Consider the following 12,892-nt stretch of genomic DNA (forward strand, 5'->3'; position numbering starts at 1 on the left):
TGTCCACAATGAGATTACAGGCAGAGGAAAATATCAGTATATTCTGTGAGTACAAATGTCATATATATATTGGGGTGAGTCTTGGCATTTTTAATATTTTTAATTATTATTTTTATTTTAAGCTTCTGAAATTCTCAAATCACAGCCATTTCTGTGAAATAAAATTAATTTTACCAGTCATGTACTAAGCGTCTACACATAGAAACTCTTTATGCTAGTCCTGCAAAAAATAGGAACCATTTCTAACCTGTCTTAACAGCCACACATCATGCTGACAAATAATATCAACACACTGCCCCCGCAGAAACTCCCATATGTCTGATTATTCTGGAAGCATATCATACACACACACACACAACTTTGGTCCTGAACAAGCATAAACCTCATTATTTCTAAGCCAGCAGCATTATCCTCAGTTTTACTGGGTAAGTCTGTCATGGAAGGTTTTGTGTTAAGGTGTAACTTCTTGAATGTGATGTTTTATGCATATATATAGATTTTTTTTCAGTTACCATAAGCATTGCTTTGTTAACTTTAGCATTATAACCCTTCACCCCATGAAAATTCAAAGGATGGTTTTAAGAGCAGCTGACCTTCAAGAAGTTATCTACCCATAGTAATATCAAGAGACCCTCAACCGAATGTGCTTTATTAATGTTTCCACACTCTCTCCTTATACAAACATGGCAAAACAGGTTCTGACATTCATTCAGTATTTCAAGATTGGGGGTAACATTCTCACCCAGCCTACACTTTTATTTTAAGAGACTCAGTAAACTTACTTAAAGTATATTTAATAATAAGTCATCACCACAAGCAAAACCCTCTGCAGCAATTTCCTCATTGGAAAAAGAATATTATACTTTTTTAACAGAAGAGATAATGTATTTATTTGAAATAATGTGATGGGGTATGAAAAAAGCGCAATGAGAGTTGCCAATAAATGTAGGATTTGGCAGGCGTAGCAAAAAATAACCATCAGATTGAAATAGTACTTTTGGCAGTACTCAGAAATCTTTAGCTCTGTATGGAATTACATCCTATTACTATAAGCAAACACAATTAAAGTTTTGTTGAATGTATTTACACACAGAGAGACACATTTCTTTATTACTACAAGGTTTTAACGTTTTTCACACACAGTGCATAAGCTCAACTCCTTTCTTAACACCTTACCCACATCCTTCTGAACCTATTAAGAAGGTCGCCCTTGACTTCATCAGGGGCCAGAAACACCCTTTGACTGTACTCCTCTAAGTTCAGCATAGGATGAATCCTAAAAGTCATACTGTGTTTCCAGGTACTTTAAAGCCATAAATCCATATTTAATTAGAGTGCATGAAATGCTGCAGAAGATAAGATCTCTGTTCTAAAAATGAAATAAAAAAACTGGGCCTTTGGCTTTGTTCTCTGACTCTGGGCCATAATTTAATTAAAACTGCATATCATAAGCTAAAAATCTCATTGACAAGTATTAGCTGAGGAATTCAGATTCCTTGTGGTACCTCAATCTGTGCTTTCTATTTTACTGTCATATTATTCCATATTCTTATCCTCTCCCCCACCCCACTGCATCACACACTCCTTCCTCCCTTGTTTCTCATTAACAAAGTGAATTCCTTTGAGATTGAATGCTGTAATGTTGAAGTTTGAACACTGGCATGTTACTATCTTAATGGATATCTTACTTGACAGCTCTGTGAATTTTAGCTCTCTTCTTTAACAGCATATATTTGTGGGAAAAAGCTGATGCTGAATTTAAGTGCAGGGAGCTCAGGCAGGCTTGAAATGGAAACCTAGCTAAAATAACCGATTTCTTCCTACTGCATTAGAATATGGGGTAAGCTTGAGACATTAAAAAGAAAATGGAATATCAATGATGTACCTAGAAAGCCCATCCCTTATAACAAAACCCAGTGTGATACTTATGTTTTATTATACAAGTTTTTATTTTTTCTCCTACAGAAAAGTTATGAACAATGTATCCCTGTCTGTTTCTGAATCCATGAAATAGCTTTCATATTTTGGCAGTGAGAGTCTGGGGAGACAATCACAAACCCGGGGTTTAGGTATTGCCATTAAAAATCTTGCAGTTTACAAAGAATTGTAAGATACAATAGCATTTCCAGTTCCTAGGGTAGACGGTAATGGTGGCATTTCAGACCTTTCTCATTTCAGAGGGATCATCTTTAGATAGTACAAAACAGTAGGTACTTGACGCCACAAGCTATTTAAAGGAACTACTGTATGTTTTCAGTGTGCATATGGATTTATATGCCTGCCACTGAGTGGGAATATGGATATGACAGAAGACTGTTCATTGACAGAAGACAGCAGGGAACCTTGTACTATATCTACCTATACTGTGTAAACTGAAGCTATTAATCTATCTCGAGCAGTAAAATACTACTTCCCATATTAAGAAAGATGACTCATATATAAAGGTGATGTTGTCCTAGTCTTCATTTATATGGCATTGGCTGATAATTTGGAACAGGTCTGTAAGAAGTCAAGTCACATGGATTTTCTACATAATTAGATCTACAGTGACACTCAGACACTGGACTCACGTGTATCATTTGCATAAGACATCTTAATATAAGTATTTCACAGTATATTTCCTCCTCACAGCTGTACTTCTGAAGCAGCACCCACACCTTCTGTTCTTGAAAAATTGCACTTTCTTTCCAACAGCTGAATTCTGCAAGTAGGAAAATTCATTTCTGCCCACTCCCTTCTCTCCCCCTCAATTTTTAAGCAGAATCCAAAGCCTGCCAGTACTGATGAAACCCCATTCATTGACTCATGGGGGTTTTATTTGTACAGTATCTTTTACAATCCTTAAACGATATGTTACTGTGCTCCTCACACAGGGGACGGGCCATGTTAGCTGTTCAGGATGCATGGCAGTCAGGAGTAACCTGATGGATAAATCAGGAGGTATATCTCACATTCCTTTTGGAATGCTTCCAGTTAAAGCCTTGGTCATTACATGTACATATCTACACACAGAAATTATGCTGTAGTGAAATCCATGACAAAAATCCTAAAACACTGCTCTTTCTTAATAGAATTATCATGCCAAAAGAACTGGTATAAATATTGGAGCAAGCAAGAGCAGAAACTGGCCCTGTTAGCCAAAATCAGGGCACTATTTAAGCTGAAGAGAAAAAGAGGGAAGGTAAGGAATTTTTGTATTGGAATAACCTTTGGAAATGTAGTACCAAAGGTTTGGAAATTTTTAGGCATTTAGATGTTTAAAGGTGAAAATAGGAACCAAATAGGATGAGGTTTTGTGAATACTATAGGATTAAGGGGCAGCAAAAAGGCAAGGGAGTATGAGACAGTCTGGAAGCCTTGCATGAAGCTAAGCCAATTTATGTTGTCAGGGGGATGGGGCCTTGTTTCTATATGACAGTTTTCATCTGCTTAGCAATTCACTTTCTGATGATAATTATAACATTATTTTGAGATCTAGGTTTGGGTTTTTTTCACCGTAAAATCCATCATGTGGCAAATGAAAAACATTTTTTATTAGGATTAATTGCAACACAAGAAGGCTCTCACAATGTTTCTGCTACAATGGTTTCAATAAATCTATTTTCAAAAGAAACAGGCAAAAAAATTACCACCCTTTTATTTTTATGCAGTATGTGATTCTAATGTTTTGCCACTGCTGTCAGTGCATTCTAGCTTGATATTTTTTCTGTGTTTTATTTTCAGTTTCATGGTATTTTCAATAATTAAATTATCACGACTTTTTGTTCTGTTTATTGCTCATGATGCTACTTTTTGTGTGGCGTTCCCTCTCCACACGTGCAAGATGCATATTTGTCTCCTTTATAAGAGAGATTAAAATGGCTGGTATTGAATTGACATCTATTTCTTTTTATGTGAGAAACCATCCCCTGCCCTTAGAATTTGATTAAAAATGGTTGCTAGGGCACATGCCCCACTTAACAGACAGACCCTGGTTTTCTAGTGAATATGAAATACAGGATAAAATACCATGGGAGTACTATATTTTCACACATAGTCATTGAACATATCTAGCCTTTAGAATAAAGCTCAGCATACCATAAGTCTAAGGCCATAGGTCTAGTGGAAAAAAATTGCAGTGCACATACCTTGTCTCCAGCAAATGCCTAGCAAGGACATACAGTTGGAGCGTTAAAAGGCTGAGATTCAATTCCATGCTTAACTTTTCTGTGTGACCCTGGACATGCTGCTTAGGCATCCATAATGGTCAATAGGAATTTGTTTCCAACCAGGCATTAGCTTGGCTACATTGCAAAAGAGGATCTCCTTATGCTACAGGGTGTAAGCAACATAATACCTGCAAAATTATGAGATACTGGGACACAAAGGTCACTGGAAGTGGAGGAAGGAAAGGAAAGATGGGCAGAAAGGGAAGATGTAGTAGTTGATTCCTTTCTGTAGTTGTGATATTTGCCCAGACATACCTTAATGTCTGAGATTTCTGATTTTCTATTTTTTCCACTATCATAAGATTAATACAATTTTTATGTAAAGTAAGACAAGATTACTTTTTTTTTTCAAAAAGTCACTTCTTAATTTTCATCTTGTGTTAAAAAACTTTTTAAAGTGTTCTTTACTGTCTTGCCACATAATTGAAGTGAAAGAATGAAAGCGGACCCTAATACTACAATCAGGCCAATGTCAAGAAGAGCAAGATTTGACCTCCTACAAGCATTTTACAGAAAAACTGTCATAACTGTCTCCCAGGTAACTTTTATAGAAGGAAAGAGAAAAGAAAACTGGACTTCAGTTCAAGTTACTCTCTCAGGAAATGCCTTTATGGATATTGTCGGTGGTGTTCTGCACTTGCAGTGGGTGATGTGACTATATTTCATGGTGATTTGCTTACTCACAGTCCAGCATTCAGCAACTTGGTATTTCTGTATAATCTGAAATTGTATTTAAGATCCAGTTAAGAAGTGACAAGCATACCTGACGCACAAAGTCTCTGTGGTCTGTAGGTGTATTTATTGGTAAAAATCTCCCAGTTTAAAGCAGAGAGTTCTGTTATTTATCCCAGCAAATAAAGTAAGGATGAACTATTAGAATGGGGCAATGACTCCAATTCTCCTGCTTATATCAATCTAAACTATTTCTTTGTGTGAACTTACTTTCAACACTTAATATTTGTGTCTCAGTTATTTGCCTTTTCAGTGACTGTTTCAGAATGAGGGCTTTTCTGTTCGTCTTCACAGCTCATAATTTTTATTACTAGGATCAACTCTCCTTCTCACCACATTTTCAAGAAACCAGTTTTTTATGATGTGGTAAGTAGTACTGAGCACAGTATAAGTGAAGTCTTGCCAGAGTTTTCATTACTACTTCCTTACATTTACATCCTACATTTATAGCACTATGTTGGCTTTTAAATTTATTCTTACAGTTGCCTAGACATTTATGGACAGCAGACCACCATTATATCAAAATCCATGAGAACATGCTCTCCTTTGCTTCGTTTCTATACTCTCCTTGCTTTTATTTGTAAAACATGTGTGCTTTAGATTTTTTTTTATTTTGATAAAGAGTAATTTTTTTCTACAAACCTCTATGCAAGGAATTGAGCAAGGTCACAAGGTGTTTTTCTTTCCTTATTCTTTTCTCTAGGGTATTACATAGAGAAACTGTGGTAAGGAGTTACTGTCTGATCTGATATGTAAGTTATGTCCTACGCTGATTACCCAATAAAATAACCAAGTACGTCATCAGAAGACGGATGGTTTTGTGGAAAAGACAGTGGACTAAAACTCAAACCCCCTACATTCAACTTTATAGCTCTTTTGCAGGCTTCCTGTGGGCTTGACTGTGTTAAAGAAAATGTTGTGTCATGAAGAAATCCTTGGGTTAGTGCCAAACCAAGGCTGACTGTCCACAATGAATAGTGCAGTGCTGGAGAGATATTAGCTTGAAACTCAAAAGCAATACAGTTGTATTAGCCTGAAGATAATGAGCTTCTCACCAAGGCATATTAACTGTAATACAGGACTGATGGAAATATCAGTTCCCGATTTTGAAACTAGTCTGGCTGTGGGTCCACCCAACTATGGCAGTTTAGAGTGTTCTTGGTTCTGCAAGACAGATATGCTTTCAGTGACTTTCAGCAAGTGATTTAATCTCACCCTGGTTTATTATTGTGCTTTCTATTACTCTTCTAAAATATCATTATTTTTGAAAATGGATGAAAATTTATTTCTCTTTGCCTGTTCAAGTTGCAGTTGATCTATCTAGAAATCCCCCTCTTTTTATATATTAGAATAGGACCTTGTGTTATAGTTTCAATATGTAACTTTGAGAGAAATAATAAATGATAATCAGAATGGTCAGAGGCTGTGGGTAAGTAAAGTCTGTATAACACCATGAGACACACTGTCAGCGTTTCTCAGTCTGTGGCCAAAATAACACTGGTAGCCAGTAAAATCCCAGAAAATAGACAACAAAACAAAAGAAAATGTGCGTATTTTTAAACAGATGCTTTTTCACTCATACAAGCCAGGAAACAAAACAGTATGACGGAAAATATAAACAATAAGTGAACATTACAGCTTAACTTATTTTTTTATTTTGTTACCAAGAAAAAAAACACCTTATGGCAATACTTGAATTATTACATGGATTTTATTTTTTTCCAGAGGTTAAATAATTCTTTAATTGTAGCAGGCGGAAAAACTCTGTTTAAGCTATGCTCTAGCTAAAAAAGGCACCACAGAATATCTTTCCAGGAAAAAATGGGCATAAGTAATGAATTTCCTTGGCAATCTATACTAAACTCCACACAAACTCTATTAGAACTTTTAGCCATTTACAAGCTTCAGAGAACTTATAGAAAAGCTCATCTACACAACTTTTAAAAGAAGAATGTTAGAATATATAATAATAAAATCTAAAACAACTTATAAAACATAACAATCCCTTTCTTACCAGTAAAAGGCCTGTGCAGTGTATCTAGTTCACCTTAAAGAAGGAATCCCTGTTCTTAGCTAGCTTTTTTTAAAAATCTTGTTTTATTTTTATTTTTAAGCCAGGAGTTTCACATTTGTGCTTTGTGGTGCAGGTGCAGATGCACCTCAAAGGACTTGTCAACCCTGCTTAGTAACCAGCAATGGTTAAAGCGTTAAAGCCCCAGTGGAGTACAGCAAGCCTTTATAGGCTTCTCTTTTTTATCCCAGGATAGCCTGGCTGGAATGAGAAGCTTACACAACTGAACCCCAAAGGACCACTTTGCCACTTTAGAATATGATTAATTTATCATCATCCAACAAAGACAGCTGCTTGAACACAAACCAACACACCCCCCCCCCCCCCCCCCCCCACACACACACCACACACCCCCCAATTTTCCCAGGAGGCCCAAACTATGAGAACTTTACTGAAATCAGTGTAAACCACTAGAAGTTCACACCCTGTGTATCATTCAAGGCTTGTCTCTCTATCAGTGTAATACCTTATGAGAAGGGGCTGTGGCTCAGAAGGCAGCATGACAAATCCTGAGTCAGTCACACAATTTCTTCCAGTACAGGAGTATTTAGGCATTGCTTTTTCCTTTGCAAGTCTCCTTTCTAAGCATAGTATGAGCCAAACTCCCCATTTTAACTTCTAAGATCTGAGAGCAGCCTTGCTTTTGCTGTATTTCCGCCATGTGACCATTATTCTTGGGGTTTAGGTGGACTAGTTTTTGCTCATGTAATGAAAGTATATCTCATCTTCTTTTCTAAAATATACTGAAATAAACACTGAAATGTATAAAGCAACCCTATGTGGTTAGGAAAAACATACTTTTACCTACTATGGTTAGAATTTGAAAAAGGGGAAATTAATGTCAATGCATTAGGACTGCTGCTCAGAGATTTATACTGTGGTCTGATGGACAACTACACACAAACCGTACCATTATCATTCCAGTTAAGCAAAGCATTTGGACTTTTCACAGCAGAATAGCAATGGTAATTGATTGCAGGTGTTTCAGGCAATAAGCAGCACTGGGAAACTTCACTCTTTCAGCCTGCCTCAAACACCACTGCACCAGCAGGAGGATGCATAGGGCTGCTCTGTTTGGTAGGTACTGAATATACAAAGTGTTTCGAAAATAAATTAGAACTTGCTGGTACATCTTGTTTTCACTAATATTAGTTCTATAATTTTATAAACTTTTAAAATTTCTTTTCCTTTCTCAATAGGAATCTCCTGTATTTAGGAAGATGCAAATAAAGGTTTAGATTTGTAAAATGTGGAATGGGTAGGGAAGTCCTGGACAACGTAAGGCTGAAGAAAGGAAAGGAGAGGGGAGGAAGGGAAGTATTTAGCCAGGACTAGCACAGGTGGGGTGAGAAGAAATTGTAATGGAAAATCAGTCCTCATCAGATGAAAGTGTATAAGGTCCTCTCGACTCTTTCACGATATATGTGTTGCTCCATGGTATAGGATCTAATGCTTTGGTTTGTTTAAGAAACATAACTGACTTTGCTTACAGACTACTCTCTCACGTAAAAATCTAAAGTGTAATAAAATCTCTCAGTGCAATGAAACACTTTGTTTAATCTTAAGAAGCATTATTTCACTTTCAAAATATCCAAGCAGTATTATTCTTGTATTATTTTCAGTATTACTGAAAATCTTGCCCTAGAAAATGACAGGAACCAGTTAAACAGTTAACTTTTGGAGAAGATTAGATGAAAAGCAAGGTTTGTTGCTGACTCTTATTTGAGCTGGCTGTCAGCTGGATCCTGTTGAAGCAAACAGTTTATGATGAGGTAGTTCTAGGGCTGGAACTATCTATTCAATAGTTCTATTGGAACACAAAACTATTTCCTGTATGTGATTAAAATTTTCAATTGTACTTTTGGTGAGTGAATTAGCATAGAAAAAAACTTCACAAATCTATTCAGTCTTCCAGCCAGGTCTGAGTGGCTTGTGCTTCTTCTGCTCCTCTGGTGATTATTTTGAATCCTGACTAGTTCAGAGCCCTGGATGAGATTCTTCTTCTGTAGTCCCTGGCAGTGCACACAATCCAGCACCATTTCACTTGATGGTAGAGAGGGACACAAAAGGTAGCTTGTTACTAATAACATATCTTTCTGTTCAGCATTATTTGGACTAGCTAAGTGCTATGATCTGTATGAGAATGAAATATGAATTAACCTGGACAAGAGAAAGATTTCTGGATTAAGGAAAATGGTTGCGAGGAAGTATGCAAACAAGACTGAGATAGAAACCGAAGGCAATGGTAAGATGACTGCTTCACTAGGTCCTGATGAGTTCCTGCTAAAACCAAAAGGGATTTCTTTTACTGATTTTGATGGAATTTCAAGAGGACTTCAAGGACTGAAGGGTCACAAAAGTAGAATTGAAGAAAGGGAGTGAAATCACACTAATGCTTGATACTAACAGTGAAGATTTATGAAGGTGAGACAGCATGGGCAGAAGCATTTGGTGAGTGACATGGTCTGGCCTTGTGAAAGAACTATGATTATAGAGTATCTCTATTTTATCTAAGAAGTTAGGAGACTGAAGCCACTGCATCATTTAGGGAAGCTGCAGTCAGTTAGTAAATTGTTACCATGTGACAAGAGCAGAAAACAGAAATGGAAAAAAGGAGGAGGAATTTGCAGACTTGGAAAACTTCTTGCACATTTGTATACCATAGCTTGTTCCGCTTGAATTTTAGCAAACCTGTAGCTCTTATAGGGTGGTTATTAATTATTTGTGTTGTGTGTAGACCTGAGAGCCTTCAGCTGTGCACATGACAAAGTTGTATTCCAAACCATAGCTTTATATAGTTGTGTTGTTTCAGGGTTTCCAAGGACCCAGAAGATGCATGTGTACCTGCAGTCACTGTGAATTCTTTGCAACTTGGCATGAAGAATTCTCCATTCCTGGGTTTCCTAACTATGTCTCTAAGTGCAGGTCCCTGGAGGAGTTCTGAATATGCAACCTGGCTTGCTTTCTCTCTTTCTGGAAAGATGAAGCACACAGTTTCATTCTGATTAACACTGACTCCCAGCTCCAGGCTTGACACCAAAACAAGATTATATTGACTAACATACAAGGTTGAGCCATTAGTCACAAGACTGAAAACAAAAGGTTGTACATAAGGTAAATACGTAACAAAACTCTAGTTTCTGCTTTAACAGCAGCTTGCTTTCTTAGCTGGTTTAGTATCACTCACCAGCAGGCTTGTGGCTACTCATGACTACAAAACCCAGGGACTGAGCTACATCTGCCAGGTGGATCCCTGTCTCCAGAGCAGCTCCTGTTCCAAAAACTCCAACTAACTTTTCCTTGGAGTTTCACTTTAGGTACAAACTGCCGTAACTTTTTTTTTTTTTTTTTTTTTTTTTTTTTTTTTTTTTTTTTTTTTGTCTAAGTTTTGTAACTATTCAGCTGTGGGAGGAATAAACCATGCAAATGTCATTCAGAACCATTTTAGGGTTAGTAACACAGGTGCTGTTGTTCCTAATTATCAGTCTTCAAAAACCCAATTAAGGCCACTAATAAACATTGATTACCTGTTATGCAAGATAGCAGTTACACATGTTTTATGGTGCTATGGATTATGGTGCTGTAGAGATTCCAAAATATCTAATCCAGTAACAGATGATGAGAGATGAGTTGATAGACACAGTGGTATTAGCTCAGGCTTTAGCATCATGACAGAAAGGAGCCTGGTTGTTGCTGGGATTCCCCACTGGATGACGGCTTAACTTTTAAATGCCATTGTAGGAAACCGTGGCAGAATTCAGAGACTTCCAGTCCTCGGTGTCTTGAGAGATTTTACACCATCCCAGCTGAGCTCTGACAATGTGGCTGCCAACTTTGCCTCTGGTAAAAATTGCTTTCAATAAACATCAAATTTGTTAGTCTTTAATATTAAAAAGTTGTAAGTTTAACTTTACCGAAAGATTTAGCCAATGCTTGCTAAATTTATTTCAGCTGTTATTGTGCAAGACACTACAGAAACAATTTTTTTTCAGAAGATGATAGAAAACTATTATCCAAGTTATTTAATTGATAAATTGTCAAATTCTTTTTGATGATGGGCTTAGGGAATTGTCCTTATTTATGAAATTAAATAAAGATGGAGGACTTATAGGAATCTTTGATAATACTGCCAGCAAATTAATTTCATCACTATAGCGGCAAAAAACAAATAACCACTCTAGAAATGTGGATGTGAAGAGTAAAGGAACTGAAAAAAAGTTCATGACCTACTGCCTGCAGTAGATTAACAGCTCAACTATTTGAGGAAAAAAGGCACAAGTTGTTAAAAATAAGTCATTGGTGTAACTTTTATAATAATAGTACATATACTCCTGTAACCAATGACTTACGTGCTTTGACTTTGCTGCATTCCCATATCCTGTATATCTCTCTCTCTCCTTTACTGTTTATGTAAAGAAAGAAGTTGTTACTGACAATTTTCTTTGTCTCAATAAAAGCTTGTAATCAGAAACTTAGTCTGCAGAAAGGTGTTTTAATTAACGATAATAAAAGTGAAGATCATTCCACTAAGAAAATATTTTTAGATGCATTTATTTTTCAACTCAAACAAGAAATATATTACAAAGAAACACCAGAAATTCTGGGTTGTTCAGCTTCCTCAAATATTTGAAAGCTGGAAAAAGCACACTGTGTTGCCTAAGAATTCACGGACCATTCCTAAGGAAACAAAAATGTACTCTTAACACTGCTAAATTAGTTGGAGTCAATAAAGTTAGACCTTAGATGGATTTAGTTGATCTATCTATCTTTATATTTTTGTCCCCTTCTGTAATTCTTAATCAGACCAACACATTAGCACGAATTTAATACCAAGTCAAATGTAAAGAGCAGACAAACTATGGTCTCAACTCAATATGGGAAGCACTTCCAGAGCTTTAATTACATTAGCGTTCCCCTTGACTTTTTAACTGGCTACTGATGACAATGGAGGAAGTAAATCAGTAGCAGATCTGGAAACTGAATCCAGTTTCTATCCATCATGCTATAAACAAGATTACAGAAGCTTTGAGGATGCTTTAATTTGCAATGCACAGCAAAGCTACCCCTATCACTTCCTTTGTATCATGCAGGGTGGGCTCTTCCTGGACATCGGTTATGATCCTTTTGAGTGTCTCCATTAACACAGTCCAGGTTAGAAGCATACTTTTGAAGTGAATCTCCTGATCATCCTTTCCTGACACACTTTCATCTTTGTTGAGTGTATGAATAGGAGTGCTTTCAGGTCACCTAGTGTACTGCAGACATTAATGGTGTTGAATTCAGAGGACCAGACCCACAGTAAAACCCAGCTGCACACCGCACGGACACTTAGTTCTCAGGACCAGCTGCTCCATTCTGTAGACCCTCTCCTATTGCCCTGTGTTAATTGTAGATGAAGATGTAGGCTTTATATCTGTGTCTAAGTTTGTCCCTATACACCACTGGTTGAGAGAAGAAGGGGTTGCGTGGAAGTGTTAGAAGCCAGGACTAGATTATTTACCCAGAGATTATTGCTGAACCCCTCTGATGTCAGCTGCATGGCTGAGCTCCAGTAATACTAAACAAAGGATGACTAATGAGGTCAAGACATTGTTCTCATGCCTGGCACTTTTACAGATTCCACAAGACAGAAGAGGGAGATGACAAGATTTGCTATGAGGTACCTGTAGACTTGATATTACACAGGATCAGACTTTTTGCTGGACCATTCTCATGTAAAAATTCACTGCTTATAGTAAACCAAGCCAAACATGATGTTAGATGAATACTCTTCTGCAGCTGATACTAGAGAATGTGCACATTTTTTCTGGATGACAAAACACTAATTTTGTGTACCTTAACCAAGAGACTTGTGTTAAACCCATTCTCATTAAAACTGTAT

The sequence above is a fragment of the Falco punctatus genome (assembly GCF_963210335.1).
Source record: "Falco punctatus genome assembly, chromosome: 4".
In the NCBI taxonomy this organism is placed as follows: Eukaryota; Metazoa; Chordata; class Aves; order Falconiformes; family Falconidae; genus Falco; species Falco punctatus.